Source organism: Cydia amplana, chromosome 12 (genome assembly GCF_948474715.1).
Source record: "Cydia amplana chromosome 12, ilCydAmpl1.1, whole genome shotgun sequence".
NCBI classification, from domain to species: domain Eukaryota; kingdom Metazoa; phylum Arthropoda; class Insecta; order Lepidoptera; family Tortricidae; genus Cydia; species Cydia amplana.
The window spans coordinates 9,573,609-9,596,446 of NC_086080.1; the positions used below are offsets into that span (position 1 = coordinate 9,573,609).

At 38.6% G+C, this 22,838-nt stretch overlaps 1 protein-coding gene across 5 annotated transcripts in view; it reads right to left on the minus strand.

Annotated features, from left to right (window-relative positions):
• Positions 1-22,838, minus strand: part of LOC134652974 (protein alan shepard) — a 208,665-nt gene that overhangs the window by 133,260 nt on the left and 52,567 nt on the right. Inside the window, exon 1 of one of the 5 annotated variants that reach the window (XM_063508237.1) lies at positions 5,852-6,193. The exons of the other annotated variants lie outside the window; for them this stretch is intronic. The gene's annotated coding sequence lies outside the window, so the exon portion shown is untranslated. Of the gene's footprint in view, positions 1-5,851; positions 6,194-22,838 lie in introns of those variants that run through there. 5 annotated transcript variants of the gene reach the window in all.

The window sequence follows — 22,838 nt, forward strand, 5'->3', positions numbered from 1 at the left end:
GCTTAATATGAAATCATTTTGAATAATGTTCAGCGAGTCGCTCCATCTGCGACTACATCTTCCGTTCCGATTCACTGCATGTGCTATCTTTCGCCTCAGTGCTTCGGCTGAAAGTCGAAAAGTGCGTCGGCTTAACGGATACATTTGCGCGTAGGCGGAACTGAAATTGCGGTTAGGTATGCGCGTACGTGCCCGCCGGTGCATCCTCGTGAAGTTGGGTGAGAGGCTGTGCGAACGCATCGGAACTCTGAGGGCCTACCGCGAACCACGTTCGTTGTGTTGCCTCTCTGGCGCACTTGTGAATTCGTACTTAAGTGTGACAGGGTGGTAACACGTCGAACGTGGTTCGCGGTAGACCCTCTGATACCGTGGTTGCGGTAGGTCAGACGGCGGGCGGCGTCCGGAGCTGCACCTCGGCTCCCACTAAATATAGCCTGCGCGAAGTGAACGAACGCGGCGCGCCACTCGCGCGCACCGTCGCAGCTTGCACACCATATTTCAATTTGCATTCAAGCTACAATCCGCCTACACTACATGATGCGTACAATACAATTTCTCTTCTCTATCGCCACCCACTCCACTCTTGAATATCCTGAGACAGAAAATCCATATCGCATGAACATATCAGTCATCCGAATCACGATATTGATCGATTTTCTTTATGACGTATCGTCGGACTTGTCCTGCGGGCTCAGCACGGTTCCATTTTTATCGACTATCACTATGCCCGTCACTTTCGCACTTACATACTTGTTAGAACGTGACAGGCGTGGTGATAAACGATAAAAATGCGACCGTGCTACTAGGGCTGGTGTAATTTAAGTTGAAGTTTTACGGTCTTTAACTAACGTTCAATGGCATAAACACTCAATAGTAATTGGAGTTGAAGAACTGGTTTCCTAATAACTTTGCTCACATATGAATCTAACTAACGAGACAAACTTCCAATGTTCAACTGCTGCACAAAGCCTTTGACACTCGAGAAGCATAGGTACCTACTCATGTATGTACGTTTACTTCAGAAGCGGTTTGCACTTGCTTAAGTTGACAACTCAAGTTTACTCGTGAAACTTGTGTGGAAGCAACGTCGAGCCAAGTCTCTAGTCGTTACCCGGCGGTTAGTGCGAGACGGGCCGGGCCGCCTGCTCCAATCATATCTCAAGTACAGTAATTTGGGAGAAACGGGATTGCAATGGAAGGTTTGTATTCCAGCTGAATTTGCATGGTAAATTGATTTCCCGTCACATCACTTGTATTACGAAATTTACGAATACGAAAAATAGAGAAGGATGGGATGTGTGTGTTGGATGTCAAGTAAAAGCGGTAAGCGACCTGATGGTACTGGCTCGGAGAATTGCCATTTATTTGCCTTATCGGACATTATAATGCGTTGGCCGCGATAACGGCACAATAAATGTAAGGTCTGAGTGGACGCTCGAAGCGGAGCGTTCGGCGAGGCGTGCAGCGTGGCGTCGAGCTCCCAAGTGATTTGAGCAGCGTGCACTAAGGCCGCTCCTATACGTTTGCATTTGTTTGACATGCACGCCGCACGCCCCGCCCCACTGCACGCCCAACTCGAGCGTCCACTCAGGCCTTACATTACACTTAGTGTAAACCGGCCGCAAGATACCACACAAGTTTACACTCAGATACGGTTATCTCGCCATGTCAATACTCTTTTGTACCTCAGATACGGGAGTCTATTTGCCCTTAATGCGTTGTACGCATTCCTCGATGTTGAATAACCCGCGGACAATAGACTGACCCATTAGCCGAACATCGGTAGAGCATATTTAAACTTGGTTATCAACAGTGTGATATATTTGGCCGACACATAGCTAATGTTTTAAAATTCACTTTTGTTTTATCATACTTACATAACAATTAAGCGTTATCTGTGTTTTGTCGTTCAGATAAGAAATTCATCGTATTAGCAAACAATAAAACTAAATAGGTATTTGATCTTTGCCCCTAATTCTAATTGGTTAGTGAAATGTTTATTGTTTACTTAGCGGGAAGACATTCCGAGATTTCCGAGTAAATAGGTACTTAACTATAGCTTTAAATATGAATCATCAATCAGCTTTTGCCCGCAAATCTCGCAATTTCGTTTTCATGGAGGTCTTCAATCATACATTTCCTTACAAATTTCCACTACCTGCGCATTTCTACCGCTTAGTAATAAACTCAGGGATATAAAAAACCTACGTACTTAAATGTTATAATTTCTCTACGTGCCAAATTGCATCCAAATTTGTTCAGACATTTTACGTGAAATAGTAACAAACATACATTTTCACGGTTATACTATTTACTAGCGGTAGCCAAGTGGTAGCGGATGTCCTCAACTTCCTCTGATGAGCAAAAACCAGATATAATTATAATAAAAATAATCCGACAGTGTCAGTGGGTAGCTGTCCAACATTATCGCATAAGTCCCGTCACTGGGAGTTCCTTACTGTAGTAATTGAACAATATATGGCGGTCGGGTTGCTGAAAGGATTATACCACAGGACGAGCCAGCGGTTGGCAGCTTCATTACGCCGTGTAGCCAAAGTTAGCTGCCCATTAAATTAAGGATGCGAATATTGCTACTGAAAATTGTGCTCGTGTTAAATTGTTGCGTCATGTCAGGTTCAGAGATGCCTCGGATTAATACGAGCATGCTCATTATGCCCTCAAATGTGACTCGATATTGAAACTAGCATTCAGCAGCGCTATTTGATGTGGACTTAGTTTTATATGTAATTAATATAACATTTCAAATGAAACATTTTATGACATCACCCCTTTTCTCAAAAGTGACCTTATGGTCGTTCAGTTACAAACCATAGGTAATTTAAAAAAAGTCTACGAGATTGTCTTTATTTTTAATGGCTGGGGCGTTTAAAAAGTATTCAAGTCTAACCATATTTTATCAACCTAATATCATTTATTTCGTTTATGAAGTTATATGTAGCTATCGGTACCTACTCCCATGCATTGCCACCTTTTCATTAGTCGACTATCGCAAGGCGTAAGTATGCCTACCTAACTTCTATTGTTTTGTTAAATATATTATTACCTATTTAGTTAAACGTATGCCAAGGTAAGCTTGTTTTTATGAAAGGCTCAAAATCGTCACTTGTTTCCTATTTTTACACTATTCATTCGTTTTACTTCTCTATTACCGAAAAGAAGAGAGAGTTATATTTATCGAGTATATTAGGTAGCTATATACTGTACATATTTTTCCTTCATTTGGCATGGCATGTCCTACAGCCAATATAGTTTGCCGAATTTTAATGTGTTAAGGTCTTTACATTCGTTTCTGCCGTGAGAGTAATCATTTAAATAATTATACAGGATGTTTCCTGTAACAGGAGCAATCAATTAAACTGTAGGCTGTACTCCTCAAACTGACCAACATTTGTTCAGCAACTTTTAAAAATAACTTATGTTTTGATTTTTATTACACTTTAAAGTTTATTCTAAGACGCAATGTACTTCAAATTTTGTTGTTTAAAGCGTGACAAGCAACGTCAAACACACTGATGTCAGCGTACATTGAAGGCATATTTTATTTTGTATGAAAAAGAGGACGTCTAAAGGATTCATAATTCTTAAAAGTTGTTTAACGAAAGTTTTATAGTTTGAGGAGTATAATATAAATGTTTCAATTATTTGCTCGTGTTACAGGCAACACCCTGTATATTTAATATGTCAGTGTGTCACAGAAGTTTTGTCAAGTTAACTTATTTTCAAATTCAACTTATTTTAGTAGAGAAAGGCCTCCAATGTGCAATGCCGCTGAAACTTATCTTTTATCAGAGCGACCTTCGTGAGAGCAGTTTGATAAGAGATAACAGCTCTGTTACCGTGCTCCTATTTCATTTTTTTATACATATTTGGAGCATTATCTATGAAAAGAGACCATATTGTCGATGGCGCTTACGCCGCACAGTGTCGCGTGGCAATATTGTATTTATATCGGAGCATCGTTAATAATGGCGTAAGCGCCATCGACAATAAGGTCCCTTTTCATAGATAACGTCACATTTAGTGTAGCAATATTTCTACTACCTGCATATTTGTACCTTATAGAAATATCTGGTTTGTTCCTGGTTCGTCGTATTCCTGTTTCGTCGGATTCCTGATTCGTCGAAATGTGCTAAAAATGCTAGAAAAAGTACGATCACTGGTGATTACATTAAATCTTCATATTTAGGTAGTAAATACTGGTTTACTGCACGACATTTAATTATATGTATATAATTCCGACGAAACAAGAATACGACGAATCAGGAATCCGACGAAACAGGAATACGACGAACCAGGAACAAACCAAATATCTTAAATCAAAGCAACTTTTCTGTAGAATTAGACCAAGACAAGTCTGTAACGATTTTGATAGCATACGCAGTGCAAGTGTTATTTAATACGTCATAATTCATAGAAGTTTGACGTTTAAAATAACACTTGCACTGCGTGTGCTATCAAAATCGTTGCAGACTTATCTTGGTCTAACTCTATTTAAGTTTTAAATCTCGATTAACGCCTGGATTTAATATGTCTTTATGTACTAAATAATTGATTGAACTCTCAGGCCAATTTGAACGTACACTGTCATCAGAAGATCAAGATCATTCATTCGGTAATCGTGCATTTCGCTCGTACTTATCCGTACATGTATTGGCGCAGCCGATAAGCAAGATAACTAAATAACATCATACAGATATCATCCTGATGTCAGTGTACGTTCGAATTGGCATGTTTGTTTAATTCCGCTGAACTTCTCGCTCATTCGCATTTGGTTCACGCTCGCAGAAGCGAGACCACATAAACCAATACGATTCCAATCTAATACCGGTACGTTTTATTCTTATTAAGTGTTTCAGGCTTTATTTATTTATATTGCCATATTAAATAAGTATAGGAATTTAAAATTTAATAATAGTCTTTAAATATTGTTACAATTCATGACACAAAGCTTGTGTGACGGCAGCTTTCGAAGTGTATTGGAATATAATAACTTGACAGTTGCTAAGGTTGCTAACGTTTAAAAGGCGAATTAAGGATGACTCACGTTAGACCGGGCCGTGTCCGGGCCAGAGCTTCCAGCGCTTACATTTCTATGACAGATGACAGGTGATCACGTGATGCTTTCCATAGAAAACGCAGCTTGAAAGCTCCGGCCCGGACACGGACCGGTCTAATGTGAGTCATCCTTTAGCCTCTATTTGACTGTAAATTGATGATAACTTGGCAGTGATACCATTAATACTTATTTTATGTTTTGATGATCAAGTTCTTGGATGCTTTACTATTCATTAATATTTAAGTACTTATATTGAATTCTGTAGGTATAATAAGATGAGAAGCAAGGGGCCAGTTGGGTGGAGCAAAACATGTATTTTGCGAGTGCGAGTGCAACGCGACGGGAAGTCAGCTGGCGGCGGCTAACGATCGCTGTGGATGTCATGTACGACCGCCTGTCACTGACCCAACTGATTGCATATCCATTACCCGCTGGTCACCCGCCGACAAACCAATCCTGTGCCATGTCAATAATGTCCACAAATTCTCGAAGCCCACTGAATCAAGTCATAACATTGAACAATCCACAAACAGACAAGCGAGCCGTTCCATAGCTCATCCTCACAGTAAGCCGACACTGTTTATCAACACGGCCGCTACCGCGCGCTCGACACTTGAAAAATGGTCGCAATTTCTAAGCGAAATCGTCGACCCATGCCAGCCACTGGTGATCTGCGAAATGCGTACATGCGATCGAGGGCGAGTTTCGCGAGCGACTCGAAATAGACACACATAAGTGGTGTAGCGCGTGCATGCAGTGATCGATCGCACTCACCGTGCGCTCGCGATGTACCGCGGCGGTCAGCTGAGCCGTCGGCTCCGGCGCGCGAGACACTGGCACCACAATCGCTGGCTCCTGGCGGGCACTCGGCCCGACCGCAAGCACTAGCTGGAGGCTGCACACGCGGCTCGGAAGCTCCGGCTTCGGATCACGGAGGGCACTCACACACGGAACGCGAACGACTGAATGAGTCAAGCGTAGGCGACGTGCATCGCGTCTCTCGCGTGTTAACGACGAGAGTGTCGGCGAGCGACTGAGAGTCGCGCGGGGGGCGCCGGCGGCACCCGCGCCGCCCCTCGCCGCCCACTTCCTCCGATGAATGACAATAATGGAAGACGTTCAACTCGCCCGCAAACCGAATATGAATCATTGCATTAGGGTGCAGCCCCGCCCGAGTCCAGCCCGCGAAACTCCAGCTCGCGCGTTGCCGCGATAAATATTCATGAAGTGCTTAGGCAGGGTCCTCTTACGTCTCCGGTGAACAATGATGGACCTGAGGAACGCTCACCACATCTTTACGAGACCGCCGCTGCAGTTTTGTCAAAGACTGATTAATGAAAGCGGCAGAAGCAAGCGCTTATGTGAAGTAGGTAGTTACTGCAGTGTAGATAGAGCTGGCAATTAGCAGATTCACATGGCGGAGGCTGCGGCCGGAGCTCCGCGACACGCTGCGACGCTACTAACTAATCTTATCAGCACTAATCTAATCCAACACGACGCCCTCTAGTGTTTTCTTCCAATTGTGTCCACTAAAGGTAAATTAGAGGTTTTCTACTGGGAGTTTGCAGCACAATGAACTTTGATGCTTTTAGAAAATCTCATTAAACTGCCTTAAGCTTGTGCAATTTTATTAAAGGAACGAACTTAGACTCATGACTCACATAAGAAAGCATACTCAATACTCATATATGTATTTTAATTGCAATTTTATTTCAAGGCTTAAGAGACTGATCCAACGCGGATTCTCGGTACAAGATTTCTTATGTATGCGAAGGACTCTACAAGCTTTTATCTCGGCCGCTTCTATGTCTCATTGGCGATATTAAGTTGCGGCAAATATTGCGCAGTACGAGGGCTGGCCTCCGTCGCGGTGCGATCTTTTATTTTATTTAGCTGGGTCCTTAAAGTTCATCTCGTCTAGACCGGTTCGCCCACGCCCACGCCCCGCACAGATTTCTGCATCTTGCAACCGACCTGCCATACAAGTTACTTTATTCCCCTTTTTATCCTTTTGCAGTACCCCGAGATATTGGCCTCTCCATCGCGTTAATAGCGAAACGATACAACCGCAAAAAGAAAAAATATCTTTCTAAAATAATTCCCTTTCCGACCGGTTTCGCTGCCCCCTATTTGATATTGATCTAGTGTCGACTCCGTCATGCTAGTTCTCGTTGACAACACAATTCCAACCGTTTTCAGAAGCGAAGGTGAACGCAGTGGAGCCATTTGGTGTCTAGTCATAATAATATCAGCTACCAAATGACGTCATTACACCGCAGGACCATTTCCGCAATTCCATCGTTGTACCTTATTTACGCTAAATATCTGTAGTTCTTTAATGTTATTTGTAAATGTTAGACATTTTAGATGATCATAAAACATTTCGTAAAACATCTGGATAAAATTTACCACACAGGCAGCTCGTTCCCGCTACTAAATTATAAGAAATTGGTATCCCGGAAATCGACACCTAAAAATAAAATCAGATGTAAGTACCTATATAAGATTTGGTACCAGAGTATAAAATGGAACACTCTTAATTGACATCGGTTTGTAAATGATCGATTAACAGTAGGGAAAATGGTTCTTATCTTAGTTCCGCAACGATTTCTATATGGACAAAGTCAGAGGCAGAGACTATAATAGTACCCGATAAACTAATTAAGCCATTACGTCCCTATTAGGTATTTACTAGTTACCATTCCCTTTGCCGTTTCACGGCCAGCTACCCGTCTTTGAACCTTGTTATCACTCAAAATAGAATAACAGGAAAAACGTTAACCTTTTCCTTTAGCGATCAAACGTACACATTCTAAACATAGGTATGAATTTGCGGAAATCAGAAGTAAAGCTTTTTATTTACTTTATTATTAATAAAACAAGTAGAAAAACACTGTAAATACGTAAATGTATGTTTCCAAATAAACAATTGCTGTCAAATGCGGAACACTACGGCAACTAATCATTTAATCAGAATTTTAACTTACTTATTGTTAGCACAATCCCACTAACCCGGAGTTAACCGGTTAAACCGTTAACCCAGTGCCAAATTGTACTGGTAACCATGGTAACCCCCGGTTAGTAGGATGGTGCAAGTGACCCTTATAAATACAAATTATTTGCCTGTCCTGTCGGCTTTAGGCCACATCGCTATTAGTTATTTGGCGGTTAAAATATTACAACAACGCAATTAGTTGTCATTGTTATTTGATAGTAAGTTAAGTACATACGATCCCCAGCCACCCACTTCGCAAATAGGCAACATACATTAAGGCAAAGGTAAGGTACGAGTACACATAAAAATACATGGACAAGAGGCCGACATGTATCATATTTTTTTATATAAAACTGGTCGGCGATAATACCGCAGCAACATAATATATAGAACCTGAGGCAGATTCAAACTTTCAAATTGCTGGCAGTTTCATCTCATTTTGACATTACTCGCTCGTGCATCTTGTTCTTACTTATATTTTGTGCGAGCGACAAAAGACAAGAAGAAAATAAATCAGTAACAGTTTTTAAAAGCCCGAATGCTGCTCCAATAAGACCAAGAACCGAGTCTGATTATGAAATAGTGCAAGTTGGCAACAGGGATGTTGCGGATGCCGATTTTTTGACATCCGTGGATGCGGATTTTTAAAGGCTCACATCCGCGGATGCGGATGCGGATGTTAAGATAGGTACATAAAAAACGTCAAATATTACATTTTAGTAATTTAAATTTCCAAAAACCGGACAAGGGCGAGTCGGATTCGCGTTCCAAGGGTCCCGTACATTAAGCCCCACTAACGCTTGACTGCTCATTTCTAATAGGTTTTTTTTTGGCTAATGACTAAATTACCTAGCAGTCTAGCACTTACGCCTATGCTAAGACGTTCCTGTATCGACCTGTTCCACATCCGCATCCGCATCCGCATTAAACTCGGTAAAAAAAATAATGCGGAAGTTCCGCGGTTGCGGATGCGGATATTCGCAAGATCCCCGGTTGGCAACACTACGTGGCACCCTGCAGGTACAGTAAAGCGACAAAGTAACTCATTTTAATCCGCAAAAGAATGACGCTTGCTTTGTAAGTCCGGAACGAAAGGGGGTTAAACGGTTTTATGTATTGCATGCTCGTGAGACGCTTACGTGCGCCAGACGAACGTAGGAGAATAAATCGCTGATTATATTAATCATGGTAATCAAGTACTCGTTCCTACGAGTACTTACTTAAATTTCACTGCGTCGTGAGTCGTAGGTACCATTAATAGTGATTATGTAGAGTTATTTACCTAGTTTCTTATTAATGATTAAGTAGTTAGAAAACATCCTCCCATAGAAAACATTGACATCTGGTCAGCCAAAATGTATGAAACAGGTAATTTCTTTTATTGATTTCGGAATTGGTCCCAGAGTAAAAGTTGTTCAGGATGATAATGACCTATCTATAATATATGTATAGGTACTCGTAGTCACCTCGTGAAATATGGCTAAGGGTTGAAAAAGCACACTATTTAGGTATATAAAATTTGTTAAATAAAGTTATCAGTATGTGAAATTTGTGTCACAAGTATTTATTATATACCTTGATATTATATTATCCACTATGTAGTAGGTAGTAGGTATAATATATAATAAGCATCCCTACTTTATTTCCAGTGTCTTTATGCTGTAAAATTGTAAATTGTAATGTTAAAAGTTAAAAAGGCTAAGACATATAACTTTTATAACACCTTCTATGTAAAACCCTTTTTATGTGCAAATAACTGATTATGATTTTATTATACGGAATACATATTCACATTGTATGTTTAGATATTTTCTTATTATTTTTACCACTTTTGCTCTACATTTCATAGAAAACACACGACCAAGACAAATACAACAAAAAGTTATTTTACATACAAACCAGTTATCTCAAATGGGATAGGAGAATACCAACATTCCAGCGCCCATTTCCGAGACAGTCCCAATCAGTTTTTCGGAACTTAAGTACGACAATTTATCACTCAGTTTACGGCGTAAAATATCGTAACCTGCGCGCTCGGGCTAATTTCCTTGTATAAAAACGTTGAGTGTGGTGACATTCGCCCGTGCCACTCTGACTTCGGAAATCAGATTATTTGTGGAAGCATTATCTTTAAGCAAACCACGTGTAGATTGGATATTGCTCGACAACACTTTTGCAAAAGGGTTAAGTAACGCAGATATGTATATACTGACCACATTCCGATACTACAATACTAGTTACGGGAGTACCTGTGTGGTAACCATAGAGAAAAAAATACATAGAGTGCTCACTCCATACATCAGTTTTAGTACCAAAAAGACTATTAGCATCTAGCATCGAGTAGCGGAACTATCAGTACTGCTACTTGACAATAGATGTGGCACCGACCGGAAAGTCTTATGCTGTTGAGATAAGACTTTCCGGTCGGTGCTACATCTATTGTCAAGTAGCAGTACTGATAGTTCCGCTACTCGATGCTAGATGTAGACACTGAAATTAATAGTCTGAACTGATGTATGGAGTGAGCACTCTATGTATTTTTTTCTCTATGGTGGTAACCGAGAACTGATTAAATACTCCATCTAATAGTAGGTAAGGATCGTTCGTGGTGTTCAGAAAGATTTTAATGTTGATATAGGTATTTATTGTGTTAAGCGGTCTCTGGTGCCAGTTAAATTATTCAAAGTCACCGGGCCTGATTTTAAAGACAAAAATTATGTTCGAAGTCAATTGAGAATCCATTTTAAGATATACGATACGAGTAAGTAATTGGTCGTATACTTATTACATGTTTGGGCGAGTACGCGATTGTGGTGCAACATAGCATATTTTAACCCGAACATGCCAAAGCAAAACGGAATTCGTAGGTATTATTAAATCTACCTAATGATAAATGAGGTGTGTAGTGCCTACATTATTAAATAAGTAGATGAATGCCACAAAGCTGTACGAAATCTCCTCCGAGACGATTGGAAAACCGCCCAAACAACATAAGGACTGGTTCGACAACTCTGACCCTGAAATTATGCGTCTTGTAGAAGAATATAGGCTTGCACTCAAATCTACAACAAATACGCAGGTTAGAGGGGCTGCTCAACGACTTTTAAAAGCGAAAGTGCGCGAGCATAAAGATAAATGGTGGAATGAGCAAGCGAATGAATTGCACAACCTTGCTGATACAAATCAAACGGGCAGGTTCTTTCAGGGTATTCAAGCGGTTTTCGGCCCGAAATGTAGGAAAATAGCACCTATTTATTCGCGTGACAAGGAAAGACGTCTCACAGACAAGCATGAGGTGCTAGCTCGTTGGGCAGAACACTTTAAAGACGTCTTAAACCCTGTCACCCAAAGCGTTGATTTAGCCTACATACGTACCTTGAAGAACCAGCCGTTATCAGATAACCTTGCTCTACCTCCGGACTACAACGAGTACGTTGCGGCAGTGAAGAAACTTAAAAATAATAAGACACCAGGATCAGACAGCCTTCCCGCAGAGATCTTTAAGTACACCGGACCAAACGTTAACAACAGGTTGTTTGAACTGATACTGAGGATTTGGGAATCAGAAACTGTTCCTCAAGATTGGAGGGATGCCTCCATTTGTAAACTGTACAAGGGTAAGGGTCAGATTTCTGACTGCGGTTCTTATAGAGGCATCTCCCTTCTATCCACTGCCGGTAAAATCTTAGCGCATATACTTAACACCCGCCTAGGTTGCCTAGCAGAACAGCTCTTGCCGGAGAGCCAGTGCGGTTTTCGACCATATAGGGGCACTATTGATGCTATATTTGTTCTAAAACAAATCCAAGAAAAAAGCTTAGAACAAAATTGTCCCCTATATATGTGCTTTGTAGACCTTGAAAAGGCTTTCGACCGCGTGCCGCGAGAAGCTCTCTGGCTTGTTTTGCAAAAAACTGGGTGTCCCGAAAAGTTCGTTAACTTAGTCAAACAGTTTCATGAAAATATGATGGCTACAGTTCGACATGAAAGCGAGTTTTCGGAACATTTTCCAGTCACCAGCGGTGTCAAACAGGGTTGTGTGATGGCTCCAACTCTTTTTGCGTTGTATTTCTCCACAGTGCTTGAGGACTCACTTCTTGCGTGCTCTGGACAAATACAACTTAGCGTTCGTTCAGACAGAGGTGTATTCGACCTGTCTCGTTTTAAGTCTAAAACGAAAACCACAAGGCTCTCCGTTCTCGAGATCCTCTATGCCGACGACGTTTGCTTGATGGCCGATAGCATGGAAGCACTTCAGTCCTACATGGATGCTCTGCAAAGGTCGTGCCTTAGATTTGGCTTAATAATAAGCATATCCAAGACTCAAGTGCTTAAACAACCAGCCCGTAATTGCGAAGTGGACACTTCCGACCTAACTATAGAAGGGAAACCCCTAACCGAAGTGTCCTCTTTCAAGTATCTTGGGAGCCAGATCAGAAAGGATAACAGACTAGCCTCCGAGATCCCGTCTAGGATTGCTAAGGCTGCGTCCACTTTCGGTCGGTTAACGCATCGTGTCTGGGGATCGCATGATGTAAAGCTGCGGACGAAGTTGTCGGTGTACAAAGCCATGGTTCTTCCGATTCTTTTGTATGCTTCGGAAACATGGTGTTTGTACAAAGGCGACATTCGCTTGCTAGACACGTTCCACTTACGTTGTCTACGTTCCATTCTACGTATAAAATGGCAAGATCGCGTTCCCAACAATGAAGTACTTCGTCGCTGCAAGATGCCTGGCATGGAGGCTCTCTTGATGAAGGGTCAGCTAAGGTGGTGTGGGCATGTTTGGCGTATGAGTGATTGCAGACTACCGAAAGCCGTTTTCTACTCCCAGCTATCAGCTGGTAAACGGAAGCAAGGTGGGCAGCACCTACGTTACAAGGATGTGCTTAAGCGCCACCTAACTGCCTGCGGTATACCACCTGGCAAATGGGAGGAGCTTGCTTCTCAGCGGCCAGAATGGCGTTCTCGCGTTAAGTTGAGCGTAAAGAACTTTGAAGACGCGCGTCTCACTGATCTTGATGCGAAACGTCAGATACGTAAATCCCGGCCGAAACCCTCCTACAATTATACTTACAATAATTCCGGTCAACTTTACTGCCCCACCTGCGATAGAGTTTTTAAAAGTAAGTTCGGCTTTGCCAGCCATATCAGAGCTCACGCTCGTAATTAGCTAGGGTCGCCGTTGCCGATTACGGCATGGATAACTATATTGTCAAGTAGCAGTACTGATAGTTCCGCTACTCGATGCTAGATGTAGACACTGAAATTAATAGTCTGAACTGATGTATGGAGTGAGCACTCTATGTATTTTTTTCTCTATGGTGGTAACCGAGAACTGATTAAATACTCCATCTAATAGTAGGTAAGGATCGTTCGTGGTGTTCAGAAAGATTTTAATGTTGATATAGGTATTTATTGTGTTAAGCGGTCTCTGGTGCCAGTTAAATTATTCAAAGTCACCGGGCCTGATTTTAAAGACAAAAATTATGTTCGAAGTCAATTGAGAATCCATTTTAAGATATACGATACGAGTAAGTAATTGGTCGTATACTTATTACATGTTTGGGCGAGTACGCGATTGTGGTGCAACATAGCATATTTTAACACGAACATGCCAAAGCAAAACGGAATTCGTAGGTATTATTAAATCTACCTAATGATAAATGAGGTGTGTAGTGCCTACATTATTAAATAAGTAGATGAAAAGACATCAAAAGTCTGGTTACCTGTAATCATAGTGTTTTTATATTATAAATATGAAATAATCTTGTTCGCACTATTAAAAAAGCATTGGTCAAACACATAGTAAATAGGAATGACATAGGTAGGTATATAAGGAGACGGTTATTATTTTCGCCCCTGATCCGTTGCATTAGGTGGCCTCATTTATCTTGCCTAAGCCAGGACCATGCCGTTGACATATCGTTCATTTCTCAACTTTAACTCGCAGTTTTATCCAATAATAAATCTACTTAACGGAAACTTTTAAATGTTCCGCATTCAAGGTAGTGTACACAAATTATGTTACACGAAATATAAAAGTTATTTCAATTACAAATGGTATCTACAAATATTATTCTAAATAGGTATTTACGTAGGTACTTTAACACAAATATTTCGACAGTAACCTTTTCCATTAACCCTAAAGTATTCAGTGAACAACCCGTTTATTAACAATTTATAAATAGTTGGGATGTTTAGTGCTCAACTTAGTTTATTCCCACTTAATAAGGATTTCCATTAATTAATTGAATAAAACGAATCCAGTTAACTGCGAAATCAGTTTAGTCATTAATGCCACTTAAACGACGGACGAGAATTCAACTTATACGCCGCCTTCATGCTCGAGTTGAATTGGTTAAACAAGTGTATTGCAAGAATTTGGGAGACAGCAATGCTATAAAGAGCTAAGTGAATACTTAAAAACTATAGCAGATACCAAATAGCACATACCAAAAAACGTATACTTAAATAAATAACGTGACTTATTGGAAATATATACCTACTATAAATGCAGATAATACAATTTTTTTTGTATTGTTTTCTGTAATGAGGTGTGCAATAAAGAGTATTTGTATTGTATTGTATTTTACTAGGCAATCTAGATGTAAACGTTTTAAATGTATAAATTCGGATTCTTTCGTTTCACTTTAATAAAAAAATCAAGTACATAGTTATTATTCTACGTTTATTTTATTTGGTCTTAACTAATCGTTTAAATAATGCATAGAGTATACGTTTAATTGAGAATATGAGATTGCGTACAATATTAAAAGTCAAATGATTAGAAGAGATAATCTTCTAAATTTCCTGGACGCGATAACAAAGCCACGAAATTGGATTTCATGATAGCATCTGGAGTTGGTACGTTGGTAGTGACACGCTGCCGTATTCGAACTTCGAGATATTCACAAGAGACGACACGTACTAGATCCATTCTAGATACGTTATAGTTTAGATATCAACTAGTTCTCTTTTGCAGCGCAATTCGGGCAACCAATGTCACTTTTACGTTAGATAGAGTTGGATATCTATTAGATGTGAATTGGATCTCTAAGTCATGTCTTGTGGAAATCGTTCAAGAGTACCTCCAGAATCGCGGAAATGTCAAATTTGACAGGTTAGATCTTAAACATATCGTTATCGTATCTTGGTGATGTCTAAAAGATATCTAATAGATGTCTATTTCAAAATCCGAATCGGGCCCACGGTCGTCGGTCGGCCCGGCGTCTAGCTTTCGACCTCGGGCTTTTTCCATGTTTTGCTTTTAACGTACCTACCTAATACGACGGTTATTATTTAAAATAAACTTTTTAAAGACATACTTATATGGTTATGTAAATATGTATATTCCAAGTTTAATGGCTTGAAAAAAAAAAGCAACAATAACATAAAAAAATAATTTTTCACTACCTGCATGACATTAACTTTAATTAAATAAATAATCTAGTCATGTCTACCACAACTCAACACAACTCAACTCTAAATAAATAAAAAACTTGTGACAAAATTATGACACAACCATGACTAGGCGACGACCACGGCTGGCGTGTGACGTGTCACTTCGCCCGAAAAACGCAACAAAATCGGCCAAGTCGTTTCGGACCAAAATGGGAACAATAATAATCATTGTATTGTATGCACAAGCACACAAATAAAACGCCCCGTACTCTGAACGCATATTACCGTCTTATCTCTGTTACGTCGGCGATAAAAAGCTACATTGAGAGACCTACAATGAACGACTATTCTAGAATCTAGATCTAGTATCCCAAATATAGTTTAGGTGCATGATTCGATTAGTTAAGTGAGCGCTTCATTCGCCAACAAACTGGTTACAGTTTAGCGACATCATAAATTTTGTTTGTGAGCATGTACCTTTTGTGTAAATAAAAATAAAAAAAACAGAGGTAATTTGTTGTCCACCTCTGTCTTTATGTATATTAATAAATTATGGTGTGTTTTTTTGTAAATTTATTTTGAAGTTGTGCAATAAATAAGATTTTGTATTGTACTGCAACTATTTTTAGGATTTCACTTGTTAGGGTTTTTAACAAAAACTGGTCGTCTGTTACGCACCGACTTGTAATCGCTATCTTTTTTGGCTATCAGGCCTAAGTCAGAGTATTTAATGCTCAAATGTATGATTACACTTATTTGTAGTTTCAAATATTATGAGCGCTGTAATAAATTGAAAACAATAAGAAAGGATACTTAATTAATTAATTAATGTTAGTTAACTTCATTGTTTTCCTTTTAATTAGTAAAATCCGGTAGTGCCTATCGTACTTTCAATCATAATGACATGTTTTGTCGTGAATGACGTCAAGCATGAGTTTGTACACAACGTCGCGTGACGTTCCAGCTTGTGACGTCACGAATAATTAATAGTGGACACGAAAGGGCTTCAGCCAACCAATTCAATGACGTACCTACGTAGTGGTACCTAAGTTAGTCCTATAAACATTTAATTGACAATTTCCTCGACACAGTTGGTACACTTTATGAAATCATAACAAAACAACCTTTAAAACCGACAAATCACAAAAACTGTAAATTTCCTGTATTAGATCAACTGATGACTTCGGTGTCCTGACTAGCATTCTTTAGTATTATGAGAGTAGAAATAGAAACGAATCTCTTCTACCTATCAGTGAAAATGTCCCACAAGGAAAAATTATGTAGGAAAATTGTTTTAATTTTATTAAAATTATGGATATGACACATACTGAGAGATGTTTTGTTTGCATTTATCACGTAGTGAGCTTTCGTGATAATTTTTAGGGTTCCGTACCCAAAGGGTAAAAACGGGACCCTATTACTAAGACTCCGCTGTCCATCCGTCCGTCCGTCTGTCACCAGGCTGTATCTCCCGAACCGTGATAGCTAGACAGTTGAAATTTTCACAAATGATGTATTTCTGTTGCCGCTATAACAACAAATACTAAAAACAGAATAAAATAAAGATTTAAGTGGGGATCCCATACAACAAACGTGATTTTTGACCGAAGTTAAGCAACGTCGGTCGGGGTCAGTACTTGGATGGGTGACCTTTTTTTTTTGCTTGTTTTGCTCTATTTTTTGTTGATGGTGCGGAACCCTCCGTGCGCGAGTCCGACTCGCACTTGGGCGGTTTTTTTTTTCGAGTACCTGATTACCTATGTGACTGCTTCATTTTTGCAATATTTTACACAACACTGTAAGAAGGTACTTAATACATTTTTTATAATATTATCTTCTCGTGCGATTTCTCAGAAACTATCCACGGGATCGGCTATTTAGATGATAACCGCAGATAACGAATAATGGCTTTAATTTATCATTATCATTGGGTTCATCGACTTTGGTATTTAATTTCTTGCTATCCTTTTTAACTCATGACAAATCTCGATAATCACGATTAAAATTATTTGTTTACTTCGTCCTGTTAAATATTGCAAAGTGTCCTTGCTAATGAAATTATAACAATGCATTATAAATGAAAACAGGGCCAGCAAAATGAGCAAAATTTCTAAACTATCCCATAATATTTCAAAACCCATAAATTATAATAGTCATTTAAAAAAATATAGAATCAAAAACGTTGCTCGTTTTTAGGGTTCCGTAGCCAAATGGCAAAAAACGGAACCCTTATGGATTCGTCATGTCTGTCTGTCTGTCTGTCCCCTGTAACTTCTAAAATAAGAGAATGATAAAACTGAAACAAAATATATGATGTACATTACCATGCAAACTTCCACCGAAAATTGGTTTGAACGAGATCTAGTAAGTAGTTTTTTTTTGGGGTTCCCCATACTTAGAACTGTAACTCAAAATTTTTTTTCATCAAACCCATACGTCTGGGATAGGGCTTCAAAAATGATATTGAGGTTTCTAATATCATTTTTTTCTAAACTGAATAGTTTGCGCGAGAGACACTTCCAAAGTGGTAAAATGTGTGTCCCCCCCCCCTGTAACTTCTAAAATAAGAGAATGATAAAACTGAAACAAAATATATGATGTACATTACCATGCAAACTTCCACCGAAAATTGGTTTGAACGAGATCTAGTAAGTAGTTTTTTTTTGGGGTTCCCCATACTTAGAACTGAAACTCAAAATTTTTTTTTTCATCAAACCCATACGTCTGGGATAGGGCTTCAAAAATGATATTGAGGTTTCTAATATCATTATCTACAATGTATCATGCACACAGTATAGCAAAGAGTAGTATAATATACATATACAGTGTGGAAAGATAAGTCGGGCCCTGGAGGGAAACTACCTTAAATCCTTAAGCTGGCTCATTCTACTTATATTAGTGGCCTTAGTGCTTCTTTTTTGGGTTAAAAAATAACATTTTAATTGTTGTTGCCATGTGTTTCTGGTATTTGATAAATGCACAGGTTATTGATATACCTTATATAATAAGTACAGACTTATTATATAAGGTATATCAATAACCTGTGCATTTATCAAATACCAGAAACACATGGCAACAACAATTATATTTGCAAAGAGAACATGGGAACAGTCCCATGTTCTCTTTGCAAATATAATTGCAATCATACATAGAAGTTTGTAACCAAATTACTAAGCTAACTAAATGTATATTATATTTTTTAAGGTTAGGCCGCTGATACATACATAAGTATCACTTAATTATAGAAAGAGTTACAAGTAATCTACCGCATTGTCACGGAATATAGTAGTGGTAGTAAACTCTTTATTGTACAAAAAGACATATTTAGAATAACATACAATTAGTAAGAAGTACAAAGGCGAACTTATCCCTTTGAGGGATCTCTTCCAGTTTACCTTTGAGTAGATAATATATTAGAGTTTAATAAACTTAAACATTAAGTCATGGGTTTTCTAGTAAGATTAATATTGGGTATACAACAAGTAAACTGCAAAGAGTACTTCGTCATTTAAAAATGTTATAGAAGCCTGAGGAAAGGAAAGTTTATAAACTTCACAATTGCCAACTTGCAAGAGATTAGAGATTAAATTCTCCTGCATCGTATACCAGCTGATCTTAAACTTCTACAAAGCCATCGAATGAAAGCAACAAACTTAAGAAGATTAAATTAATAATTTTGAAGACTTACGAAATAATTCTACGTTGGATTGCCAGGAAGAGTAATCGTAATTCTAGTTTTTCTTGCATTATTTTATGTTTTAAAGATTTTCAGCTATATTTCTTTTAAATCTGGCTCAATTTGACCACGAGTTTAGTATTTTACTTACATGTAGCAGTACTAATTTTCTTAACCTTTATAATTTTGGTTGGAGCAAAGTAGCCATAATACCTGCTACAAAAGAAATACGTTCGCTCAAAGCGCAAATTATTTTAACTTTTAATCATTAACTTGATATACCCTCTCCTAGGAATACGAGACGGATGTTATCAGATGTATTGTAATGTACTGTTTTCGCAGTATCGGAAGCAATTCCACGTTCTGTTTTAGTTTGGCACCGCTACTTTGATGTTGTATACGAAAAAAACCTACAAGTCTATAAGTTTCATATAGCTTTAGTATCTTTTTCGATTGGACTGCAATCTCGCTTGGCAGTAACGAGTTTTCTAAGAAGAATGCAGGCGACGCGCATGCCTTCCCTAGGAGGGAATTCTCCTTGCCTACAACTTAGGTGTCAGCATAGTTAAGTACTGTAAAGGTGGGTACTTAATTATGCCAAGTGCGATTGCCCGCAGACAAAAACTATTGACAGCAAACTTATGCACAAATATGCATTTGTAGAATCCGCAGTACGTGTGAGTACGCATTCGTATAAAGAAATTCCGTATACTGAACATAGTCATTTGGCTAAAATCTCAGGACTTATTGCGAACAGAGATACCTAATCCTGTAGATAACTTAGGGTAGTAAGCTCACCATAAAACTACAAGGGTAAGGGTACGGGTAAGGTTAGTTAAAGACCCTTCCACAGTGGCGTGCTCATTCCCGTCAGGTAAGAACAATCCACCTAAATTAAACACGCATCTAACTCTAACCTTACATAGTATGTCGGAATATGTAGTTTACATTTGTTTCGCGAGCGCACTTGCCTCGTACGTTTTCGTTCGTGGTCATTATACGTACTGGCCTGCTGCTTTTTCGCATCTTTTAAAGATTCATTCAAACATCATTTAAACAAACAGCCCGTTCCGCGATGATACCGAAATACGAAATGTACATACATGAAATGCACTCGCCGAAAGGGTCTAGCAGGCTAAGCGAACAAGAAGTGCCCCCAACGACGGATTTTGTCGATATTTCTGGTAGTGTACTGTTAGGTCCTAAGGACCCTCCATGCTTAACATCAGACCTCGATTCTCTTTTGTTTGCGAGTTATTCAGGATAACGTAAAATAATTAGGGTATCATTGAAAGTGTCATATTTTATAAACGATTCAAGTTACATGAACCAAACAAAATTATGTTTGATAACAATAAAAAAAACTACAAAATGCATATTTTTTACCACCATCATGTCCTTAAACTTCATTGCAAAAAATAAAAATATTTTATCCTTCCAATTTTTTTTTTACTTTTCGCGGAGGTACACCTCCAAAAAAATATGCATGAGTAGCCACTAATTCCCACTACATACACATATAAAAATATTTGCACAAATGTTCGTGCTTCATGTCAAAAAAAAGATTCTCCAATAAGTAGTCACTGGCATTATATGTACAGATAGAAGTACCAGTGCAGTTTGAAGATATGGTACGCTGGTATGTGTCTAGGTAGCTTTAAAGTCAACAGAGCCAGTTTGTAATTATTTAGCAGAAATGTAAAAGAACTTACTTTAGCCTTAATTAATAATAACTTGCAAACGGATACATTGTAATAAAAATTTGTATACCTACACACTAATCTTCAAACTGCACTGGTACTTCTATCTGTACATATAATGCCAGTGACTACTTATTGGAGATTCGTTTTTTTGACATGAAGCACGAACATTTGTGCAAATATTTTTATATGTGTATGTAGTGGGAATTAGTGGCTACTCATGCATATTTTTTTTGGAGGTGTACCTCCGCGAAAAGTAAAAAAAAAATTGGAAGGAAAAAAATATTTTTATTTTTTGCAATGAAGTTTAAGGACAATGCTGGTAAAAAGTATGCATTTTGTAGTTTTTTTTATTGCTATCAAATATAATTTTGTTTAGTTCATGTAACTTGAATCGTTTATAAAATATGAGACTTTCAATGATACCCTAATTATTTTACGTTATCCTGAATAACTCGCAAACAAAAGAGAATCGAGGTCTGATGTTAAGCATGGAGGGTCCTTAGGACCTAACAGTACACTACCAGAAATATCGACAAAATCCGTCGTTGGGGGCACTTCTTGCTCGCTTAGCCTGCTAGACCCAAACATTAGGATTAACTGAAGAGCGTTACCGCTTTAAAAACCTTTTCGACGGTGCTGCCGTGTCAAACGGAAAAGCTGTCACTCAGACGCCACGTCATTGAAGTGTCAAAACTGAAGTTGAACTTTTTATGTATATGCACGTAGGTCTATGTTGCTCTGTGATTTGTGACTGATTTAAATTTTCACGTTAAGGTTAAAATTTCACGTAGGTATTGGTATCAGATTGGACTCGACCTCGCACTGGTCGTCTCATTACTGCTACTAAAATTTATGTTCAGATGCGCAAATGACAGAAAATTACAATGTATTGGTATTCGATTTGGATCGGGTTTAGAATAAGAAAAATAAACTGCGGGCCTTGCGGAATTGTGAAATGGAAACCTTGGACGTATCAATTTTCTTGTGAAGGCTCCTTGTTATCCCGAGTTTCCACAAGAAGGTCGAGAAAACGTTGAGAACGGAAGTGCCTTCGTATTCAGTGTCTTGTTCTTGTTTATACGTCCCATATTGGTGTAGTTTGCCCTTCTGAAGAATCCGTACGGAAAATAAGAGGCTATGCCATGAGTAAGACTAAATCGATCTGCTTTTGACTTTTAGCCTATTATATATTCAGCTAATATAAATTAAGAACACTGTTGTTTAGTATGTACCTACATAAGATTAATTATCTGATCTTCTCGGGGCAGAGGTGTAGGGTTGGAGCCGGTCTACCTAGCTTTATTTGACGTTCATAAGCGCATTGTAATTATGCCTACTTGAATAAACTATCTTTTATCTTTTTTTTATCGATAGCTTATAAACTATGTTACATCCGTGTTATATGTTATATGTACACAATCTAAATTAAAGTAAATAATGTTATTTACATATAATCAGGCCAATTCAAACGTACACTGACATCAGAATGATTTCTAAATGATATCATATTGTGCATTTCGCTCATACTTGTCCGTACATGTATTGGCATTACTTAGGAATATGTAGACTTTTACTAAATATCAAAATAATTAAACTACAACTACATCATGAAAATAGGTAAACTACGTTGTATGAAATTACCCGAAAGGAACTACATAAATAAATAGAAGGTACCTGTATTATGTTGTACTTATAATTTTATGTTGTACTCAAATCAAAGACCTACCTTACATTAAAAAATACCTTTACTTAAATATGTATTAAATATGTCAGCATAATATATACATATGTAGGTTAACCATAATCGCAAAAAGCCGCGGAAAAACATTGTTAAGTGCGTGAATATTGCGTGAACACGCAAATACTGTGAAAGAAACTTGTTCGTGATAAAATAATGAGAAAGAAACCCTTAATATGTGCGTGTCAATTAGCTAAACAGTTAAAAAATATGTTATGGTTTTTTGCGCAAGCTTGATTACACAA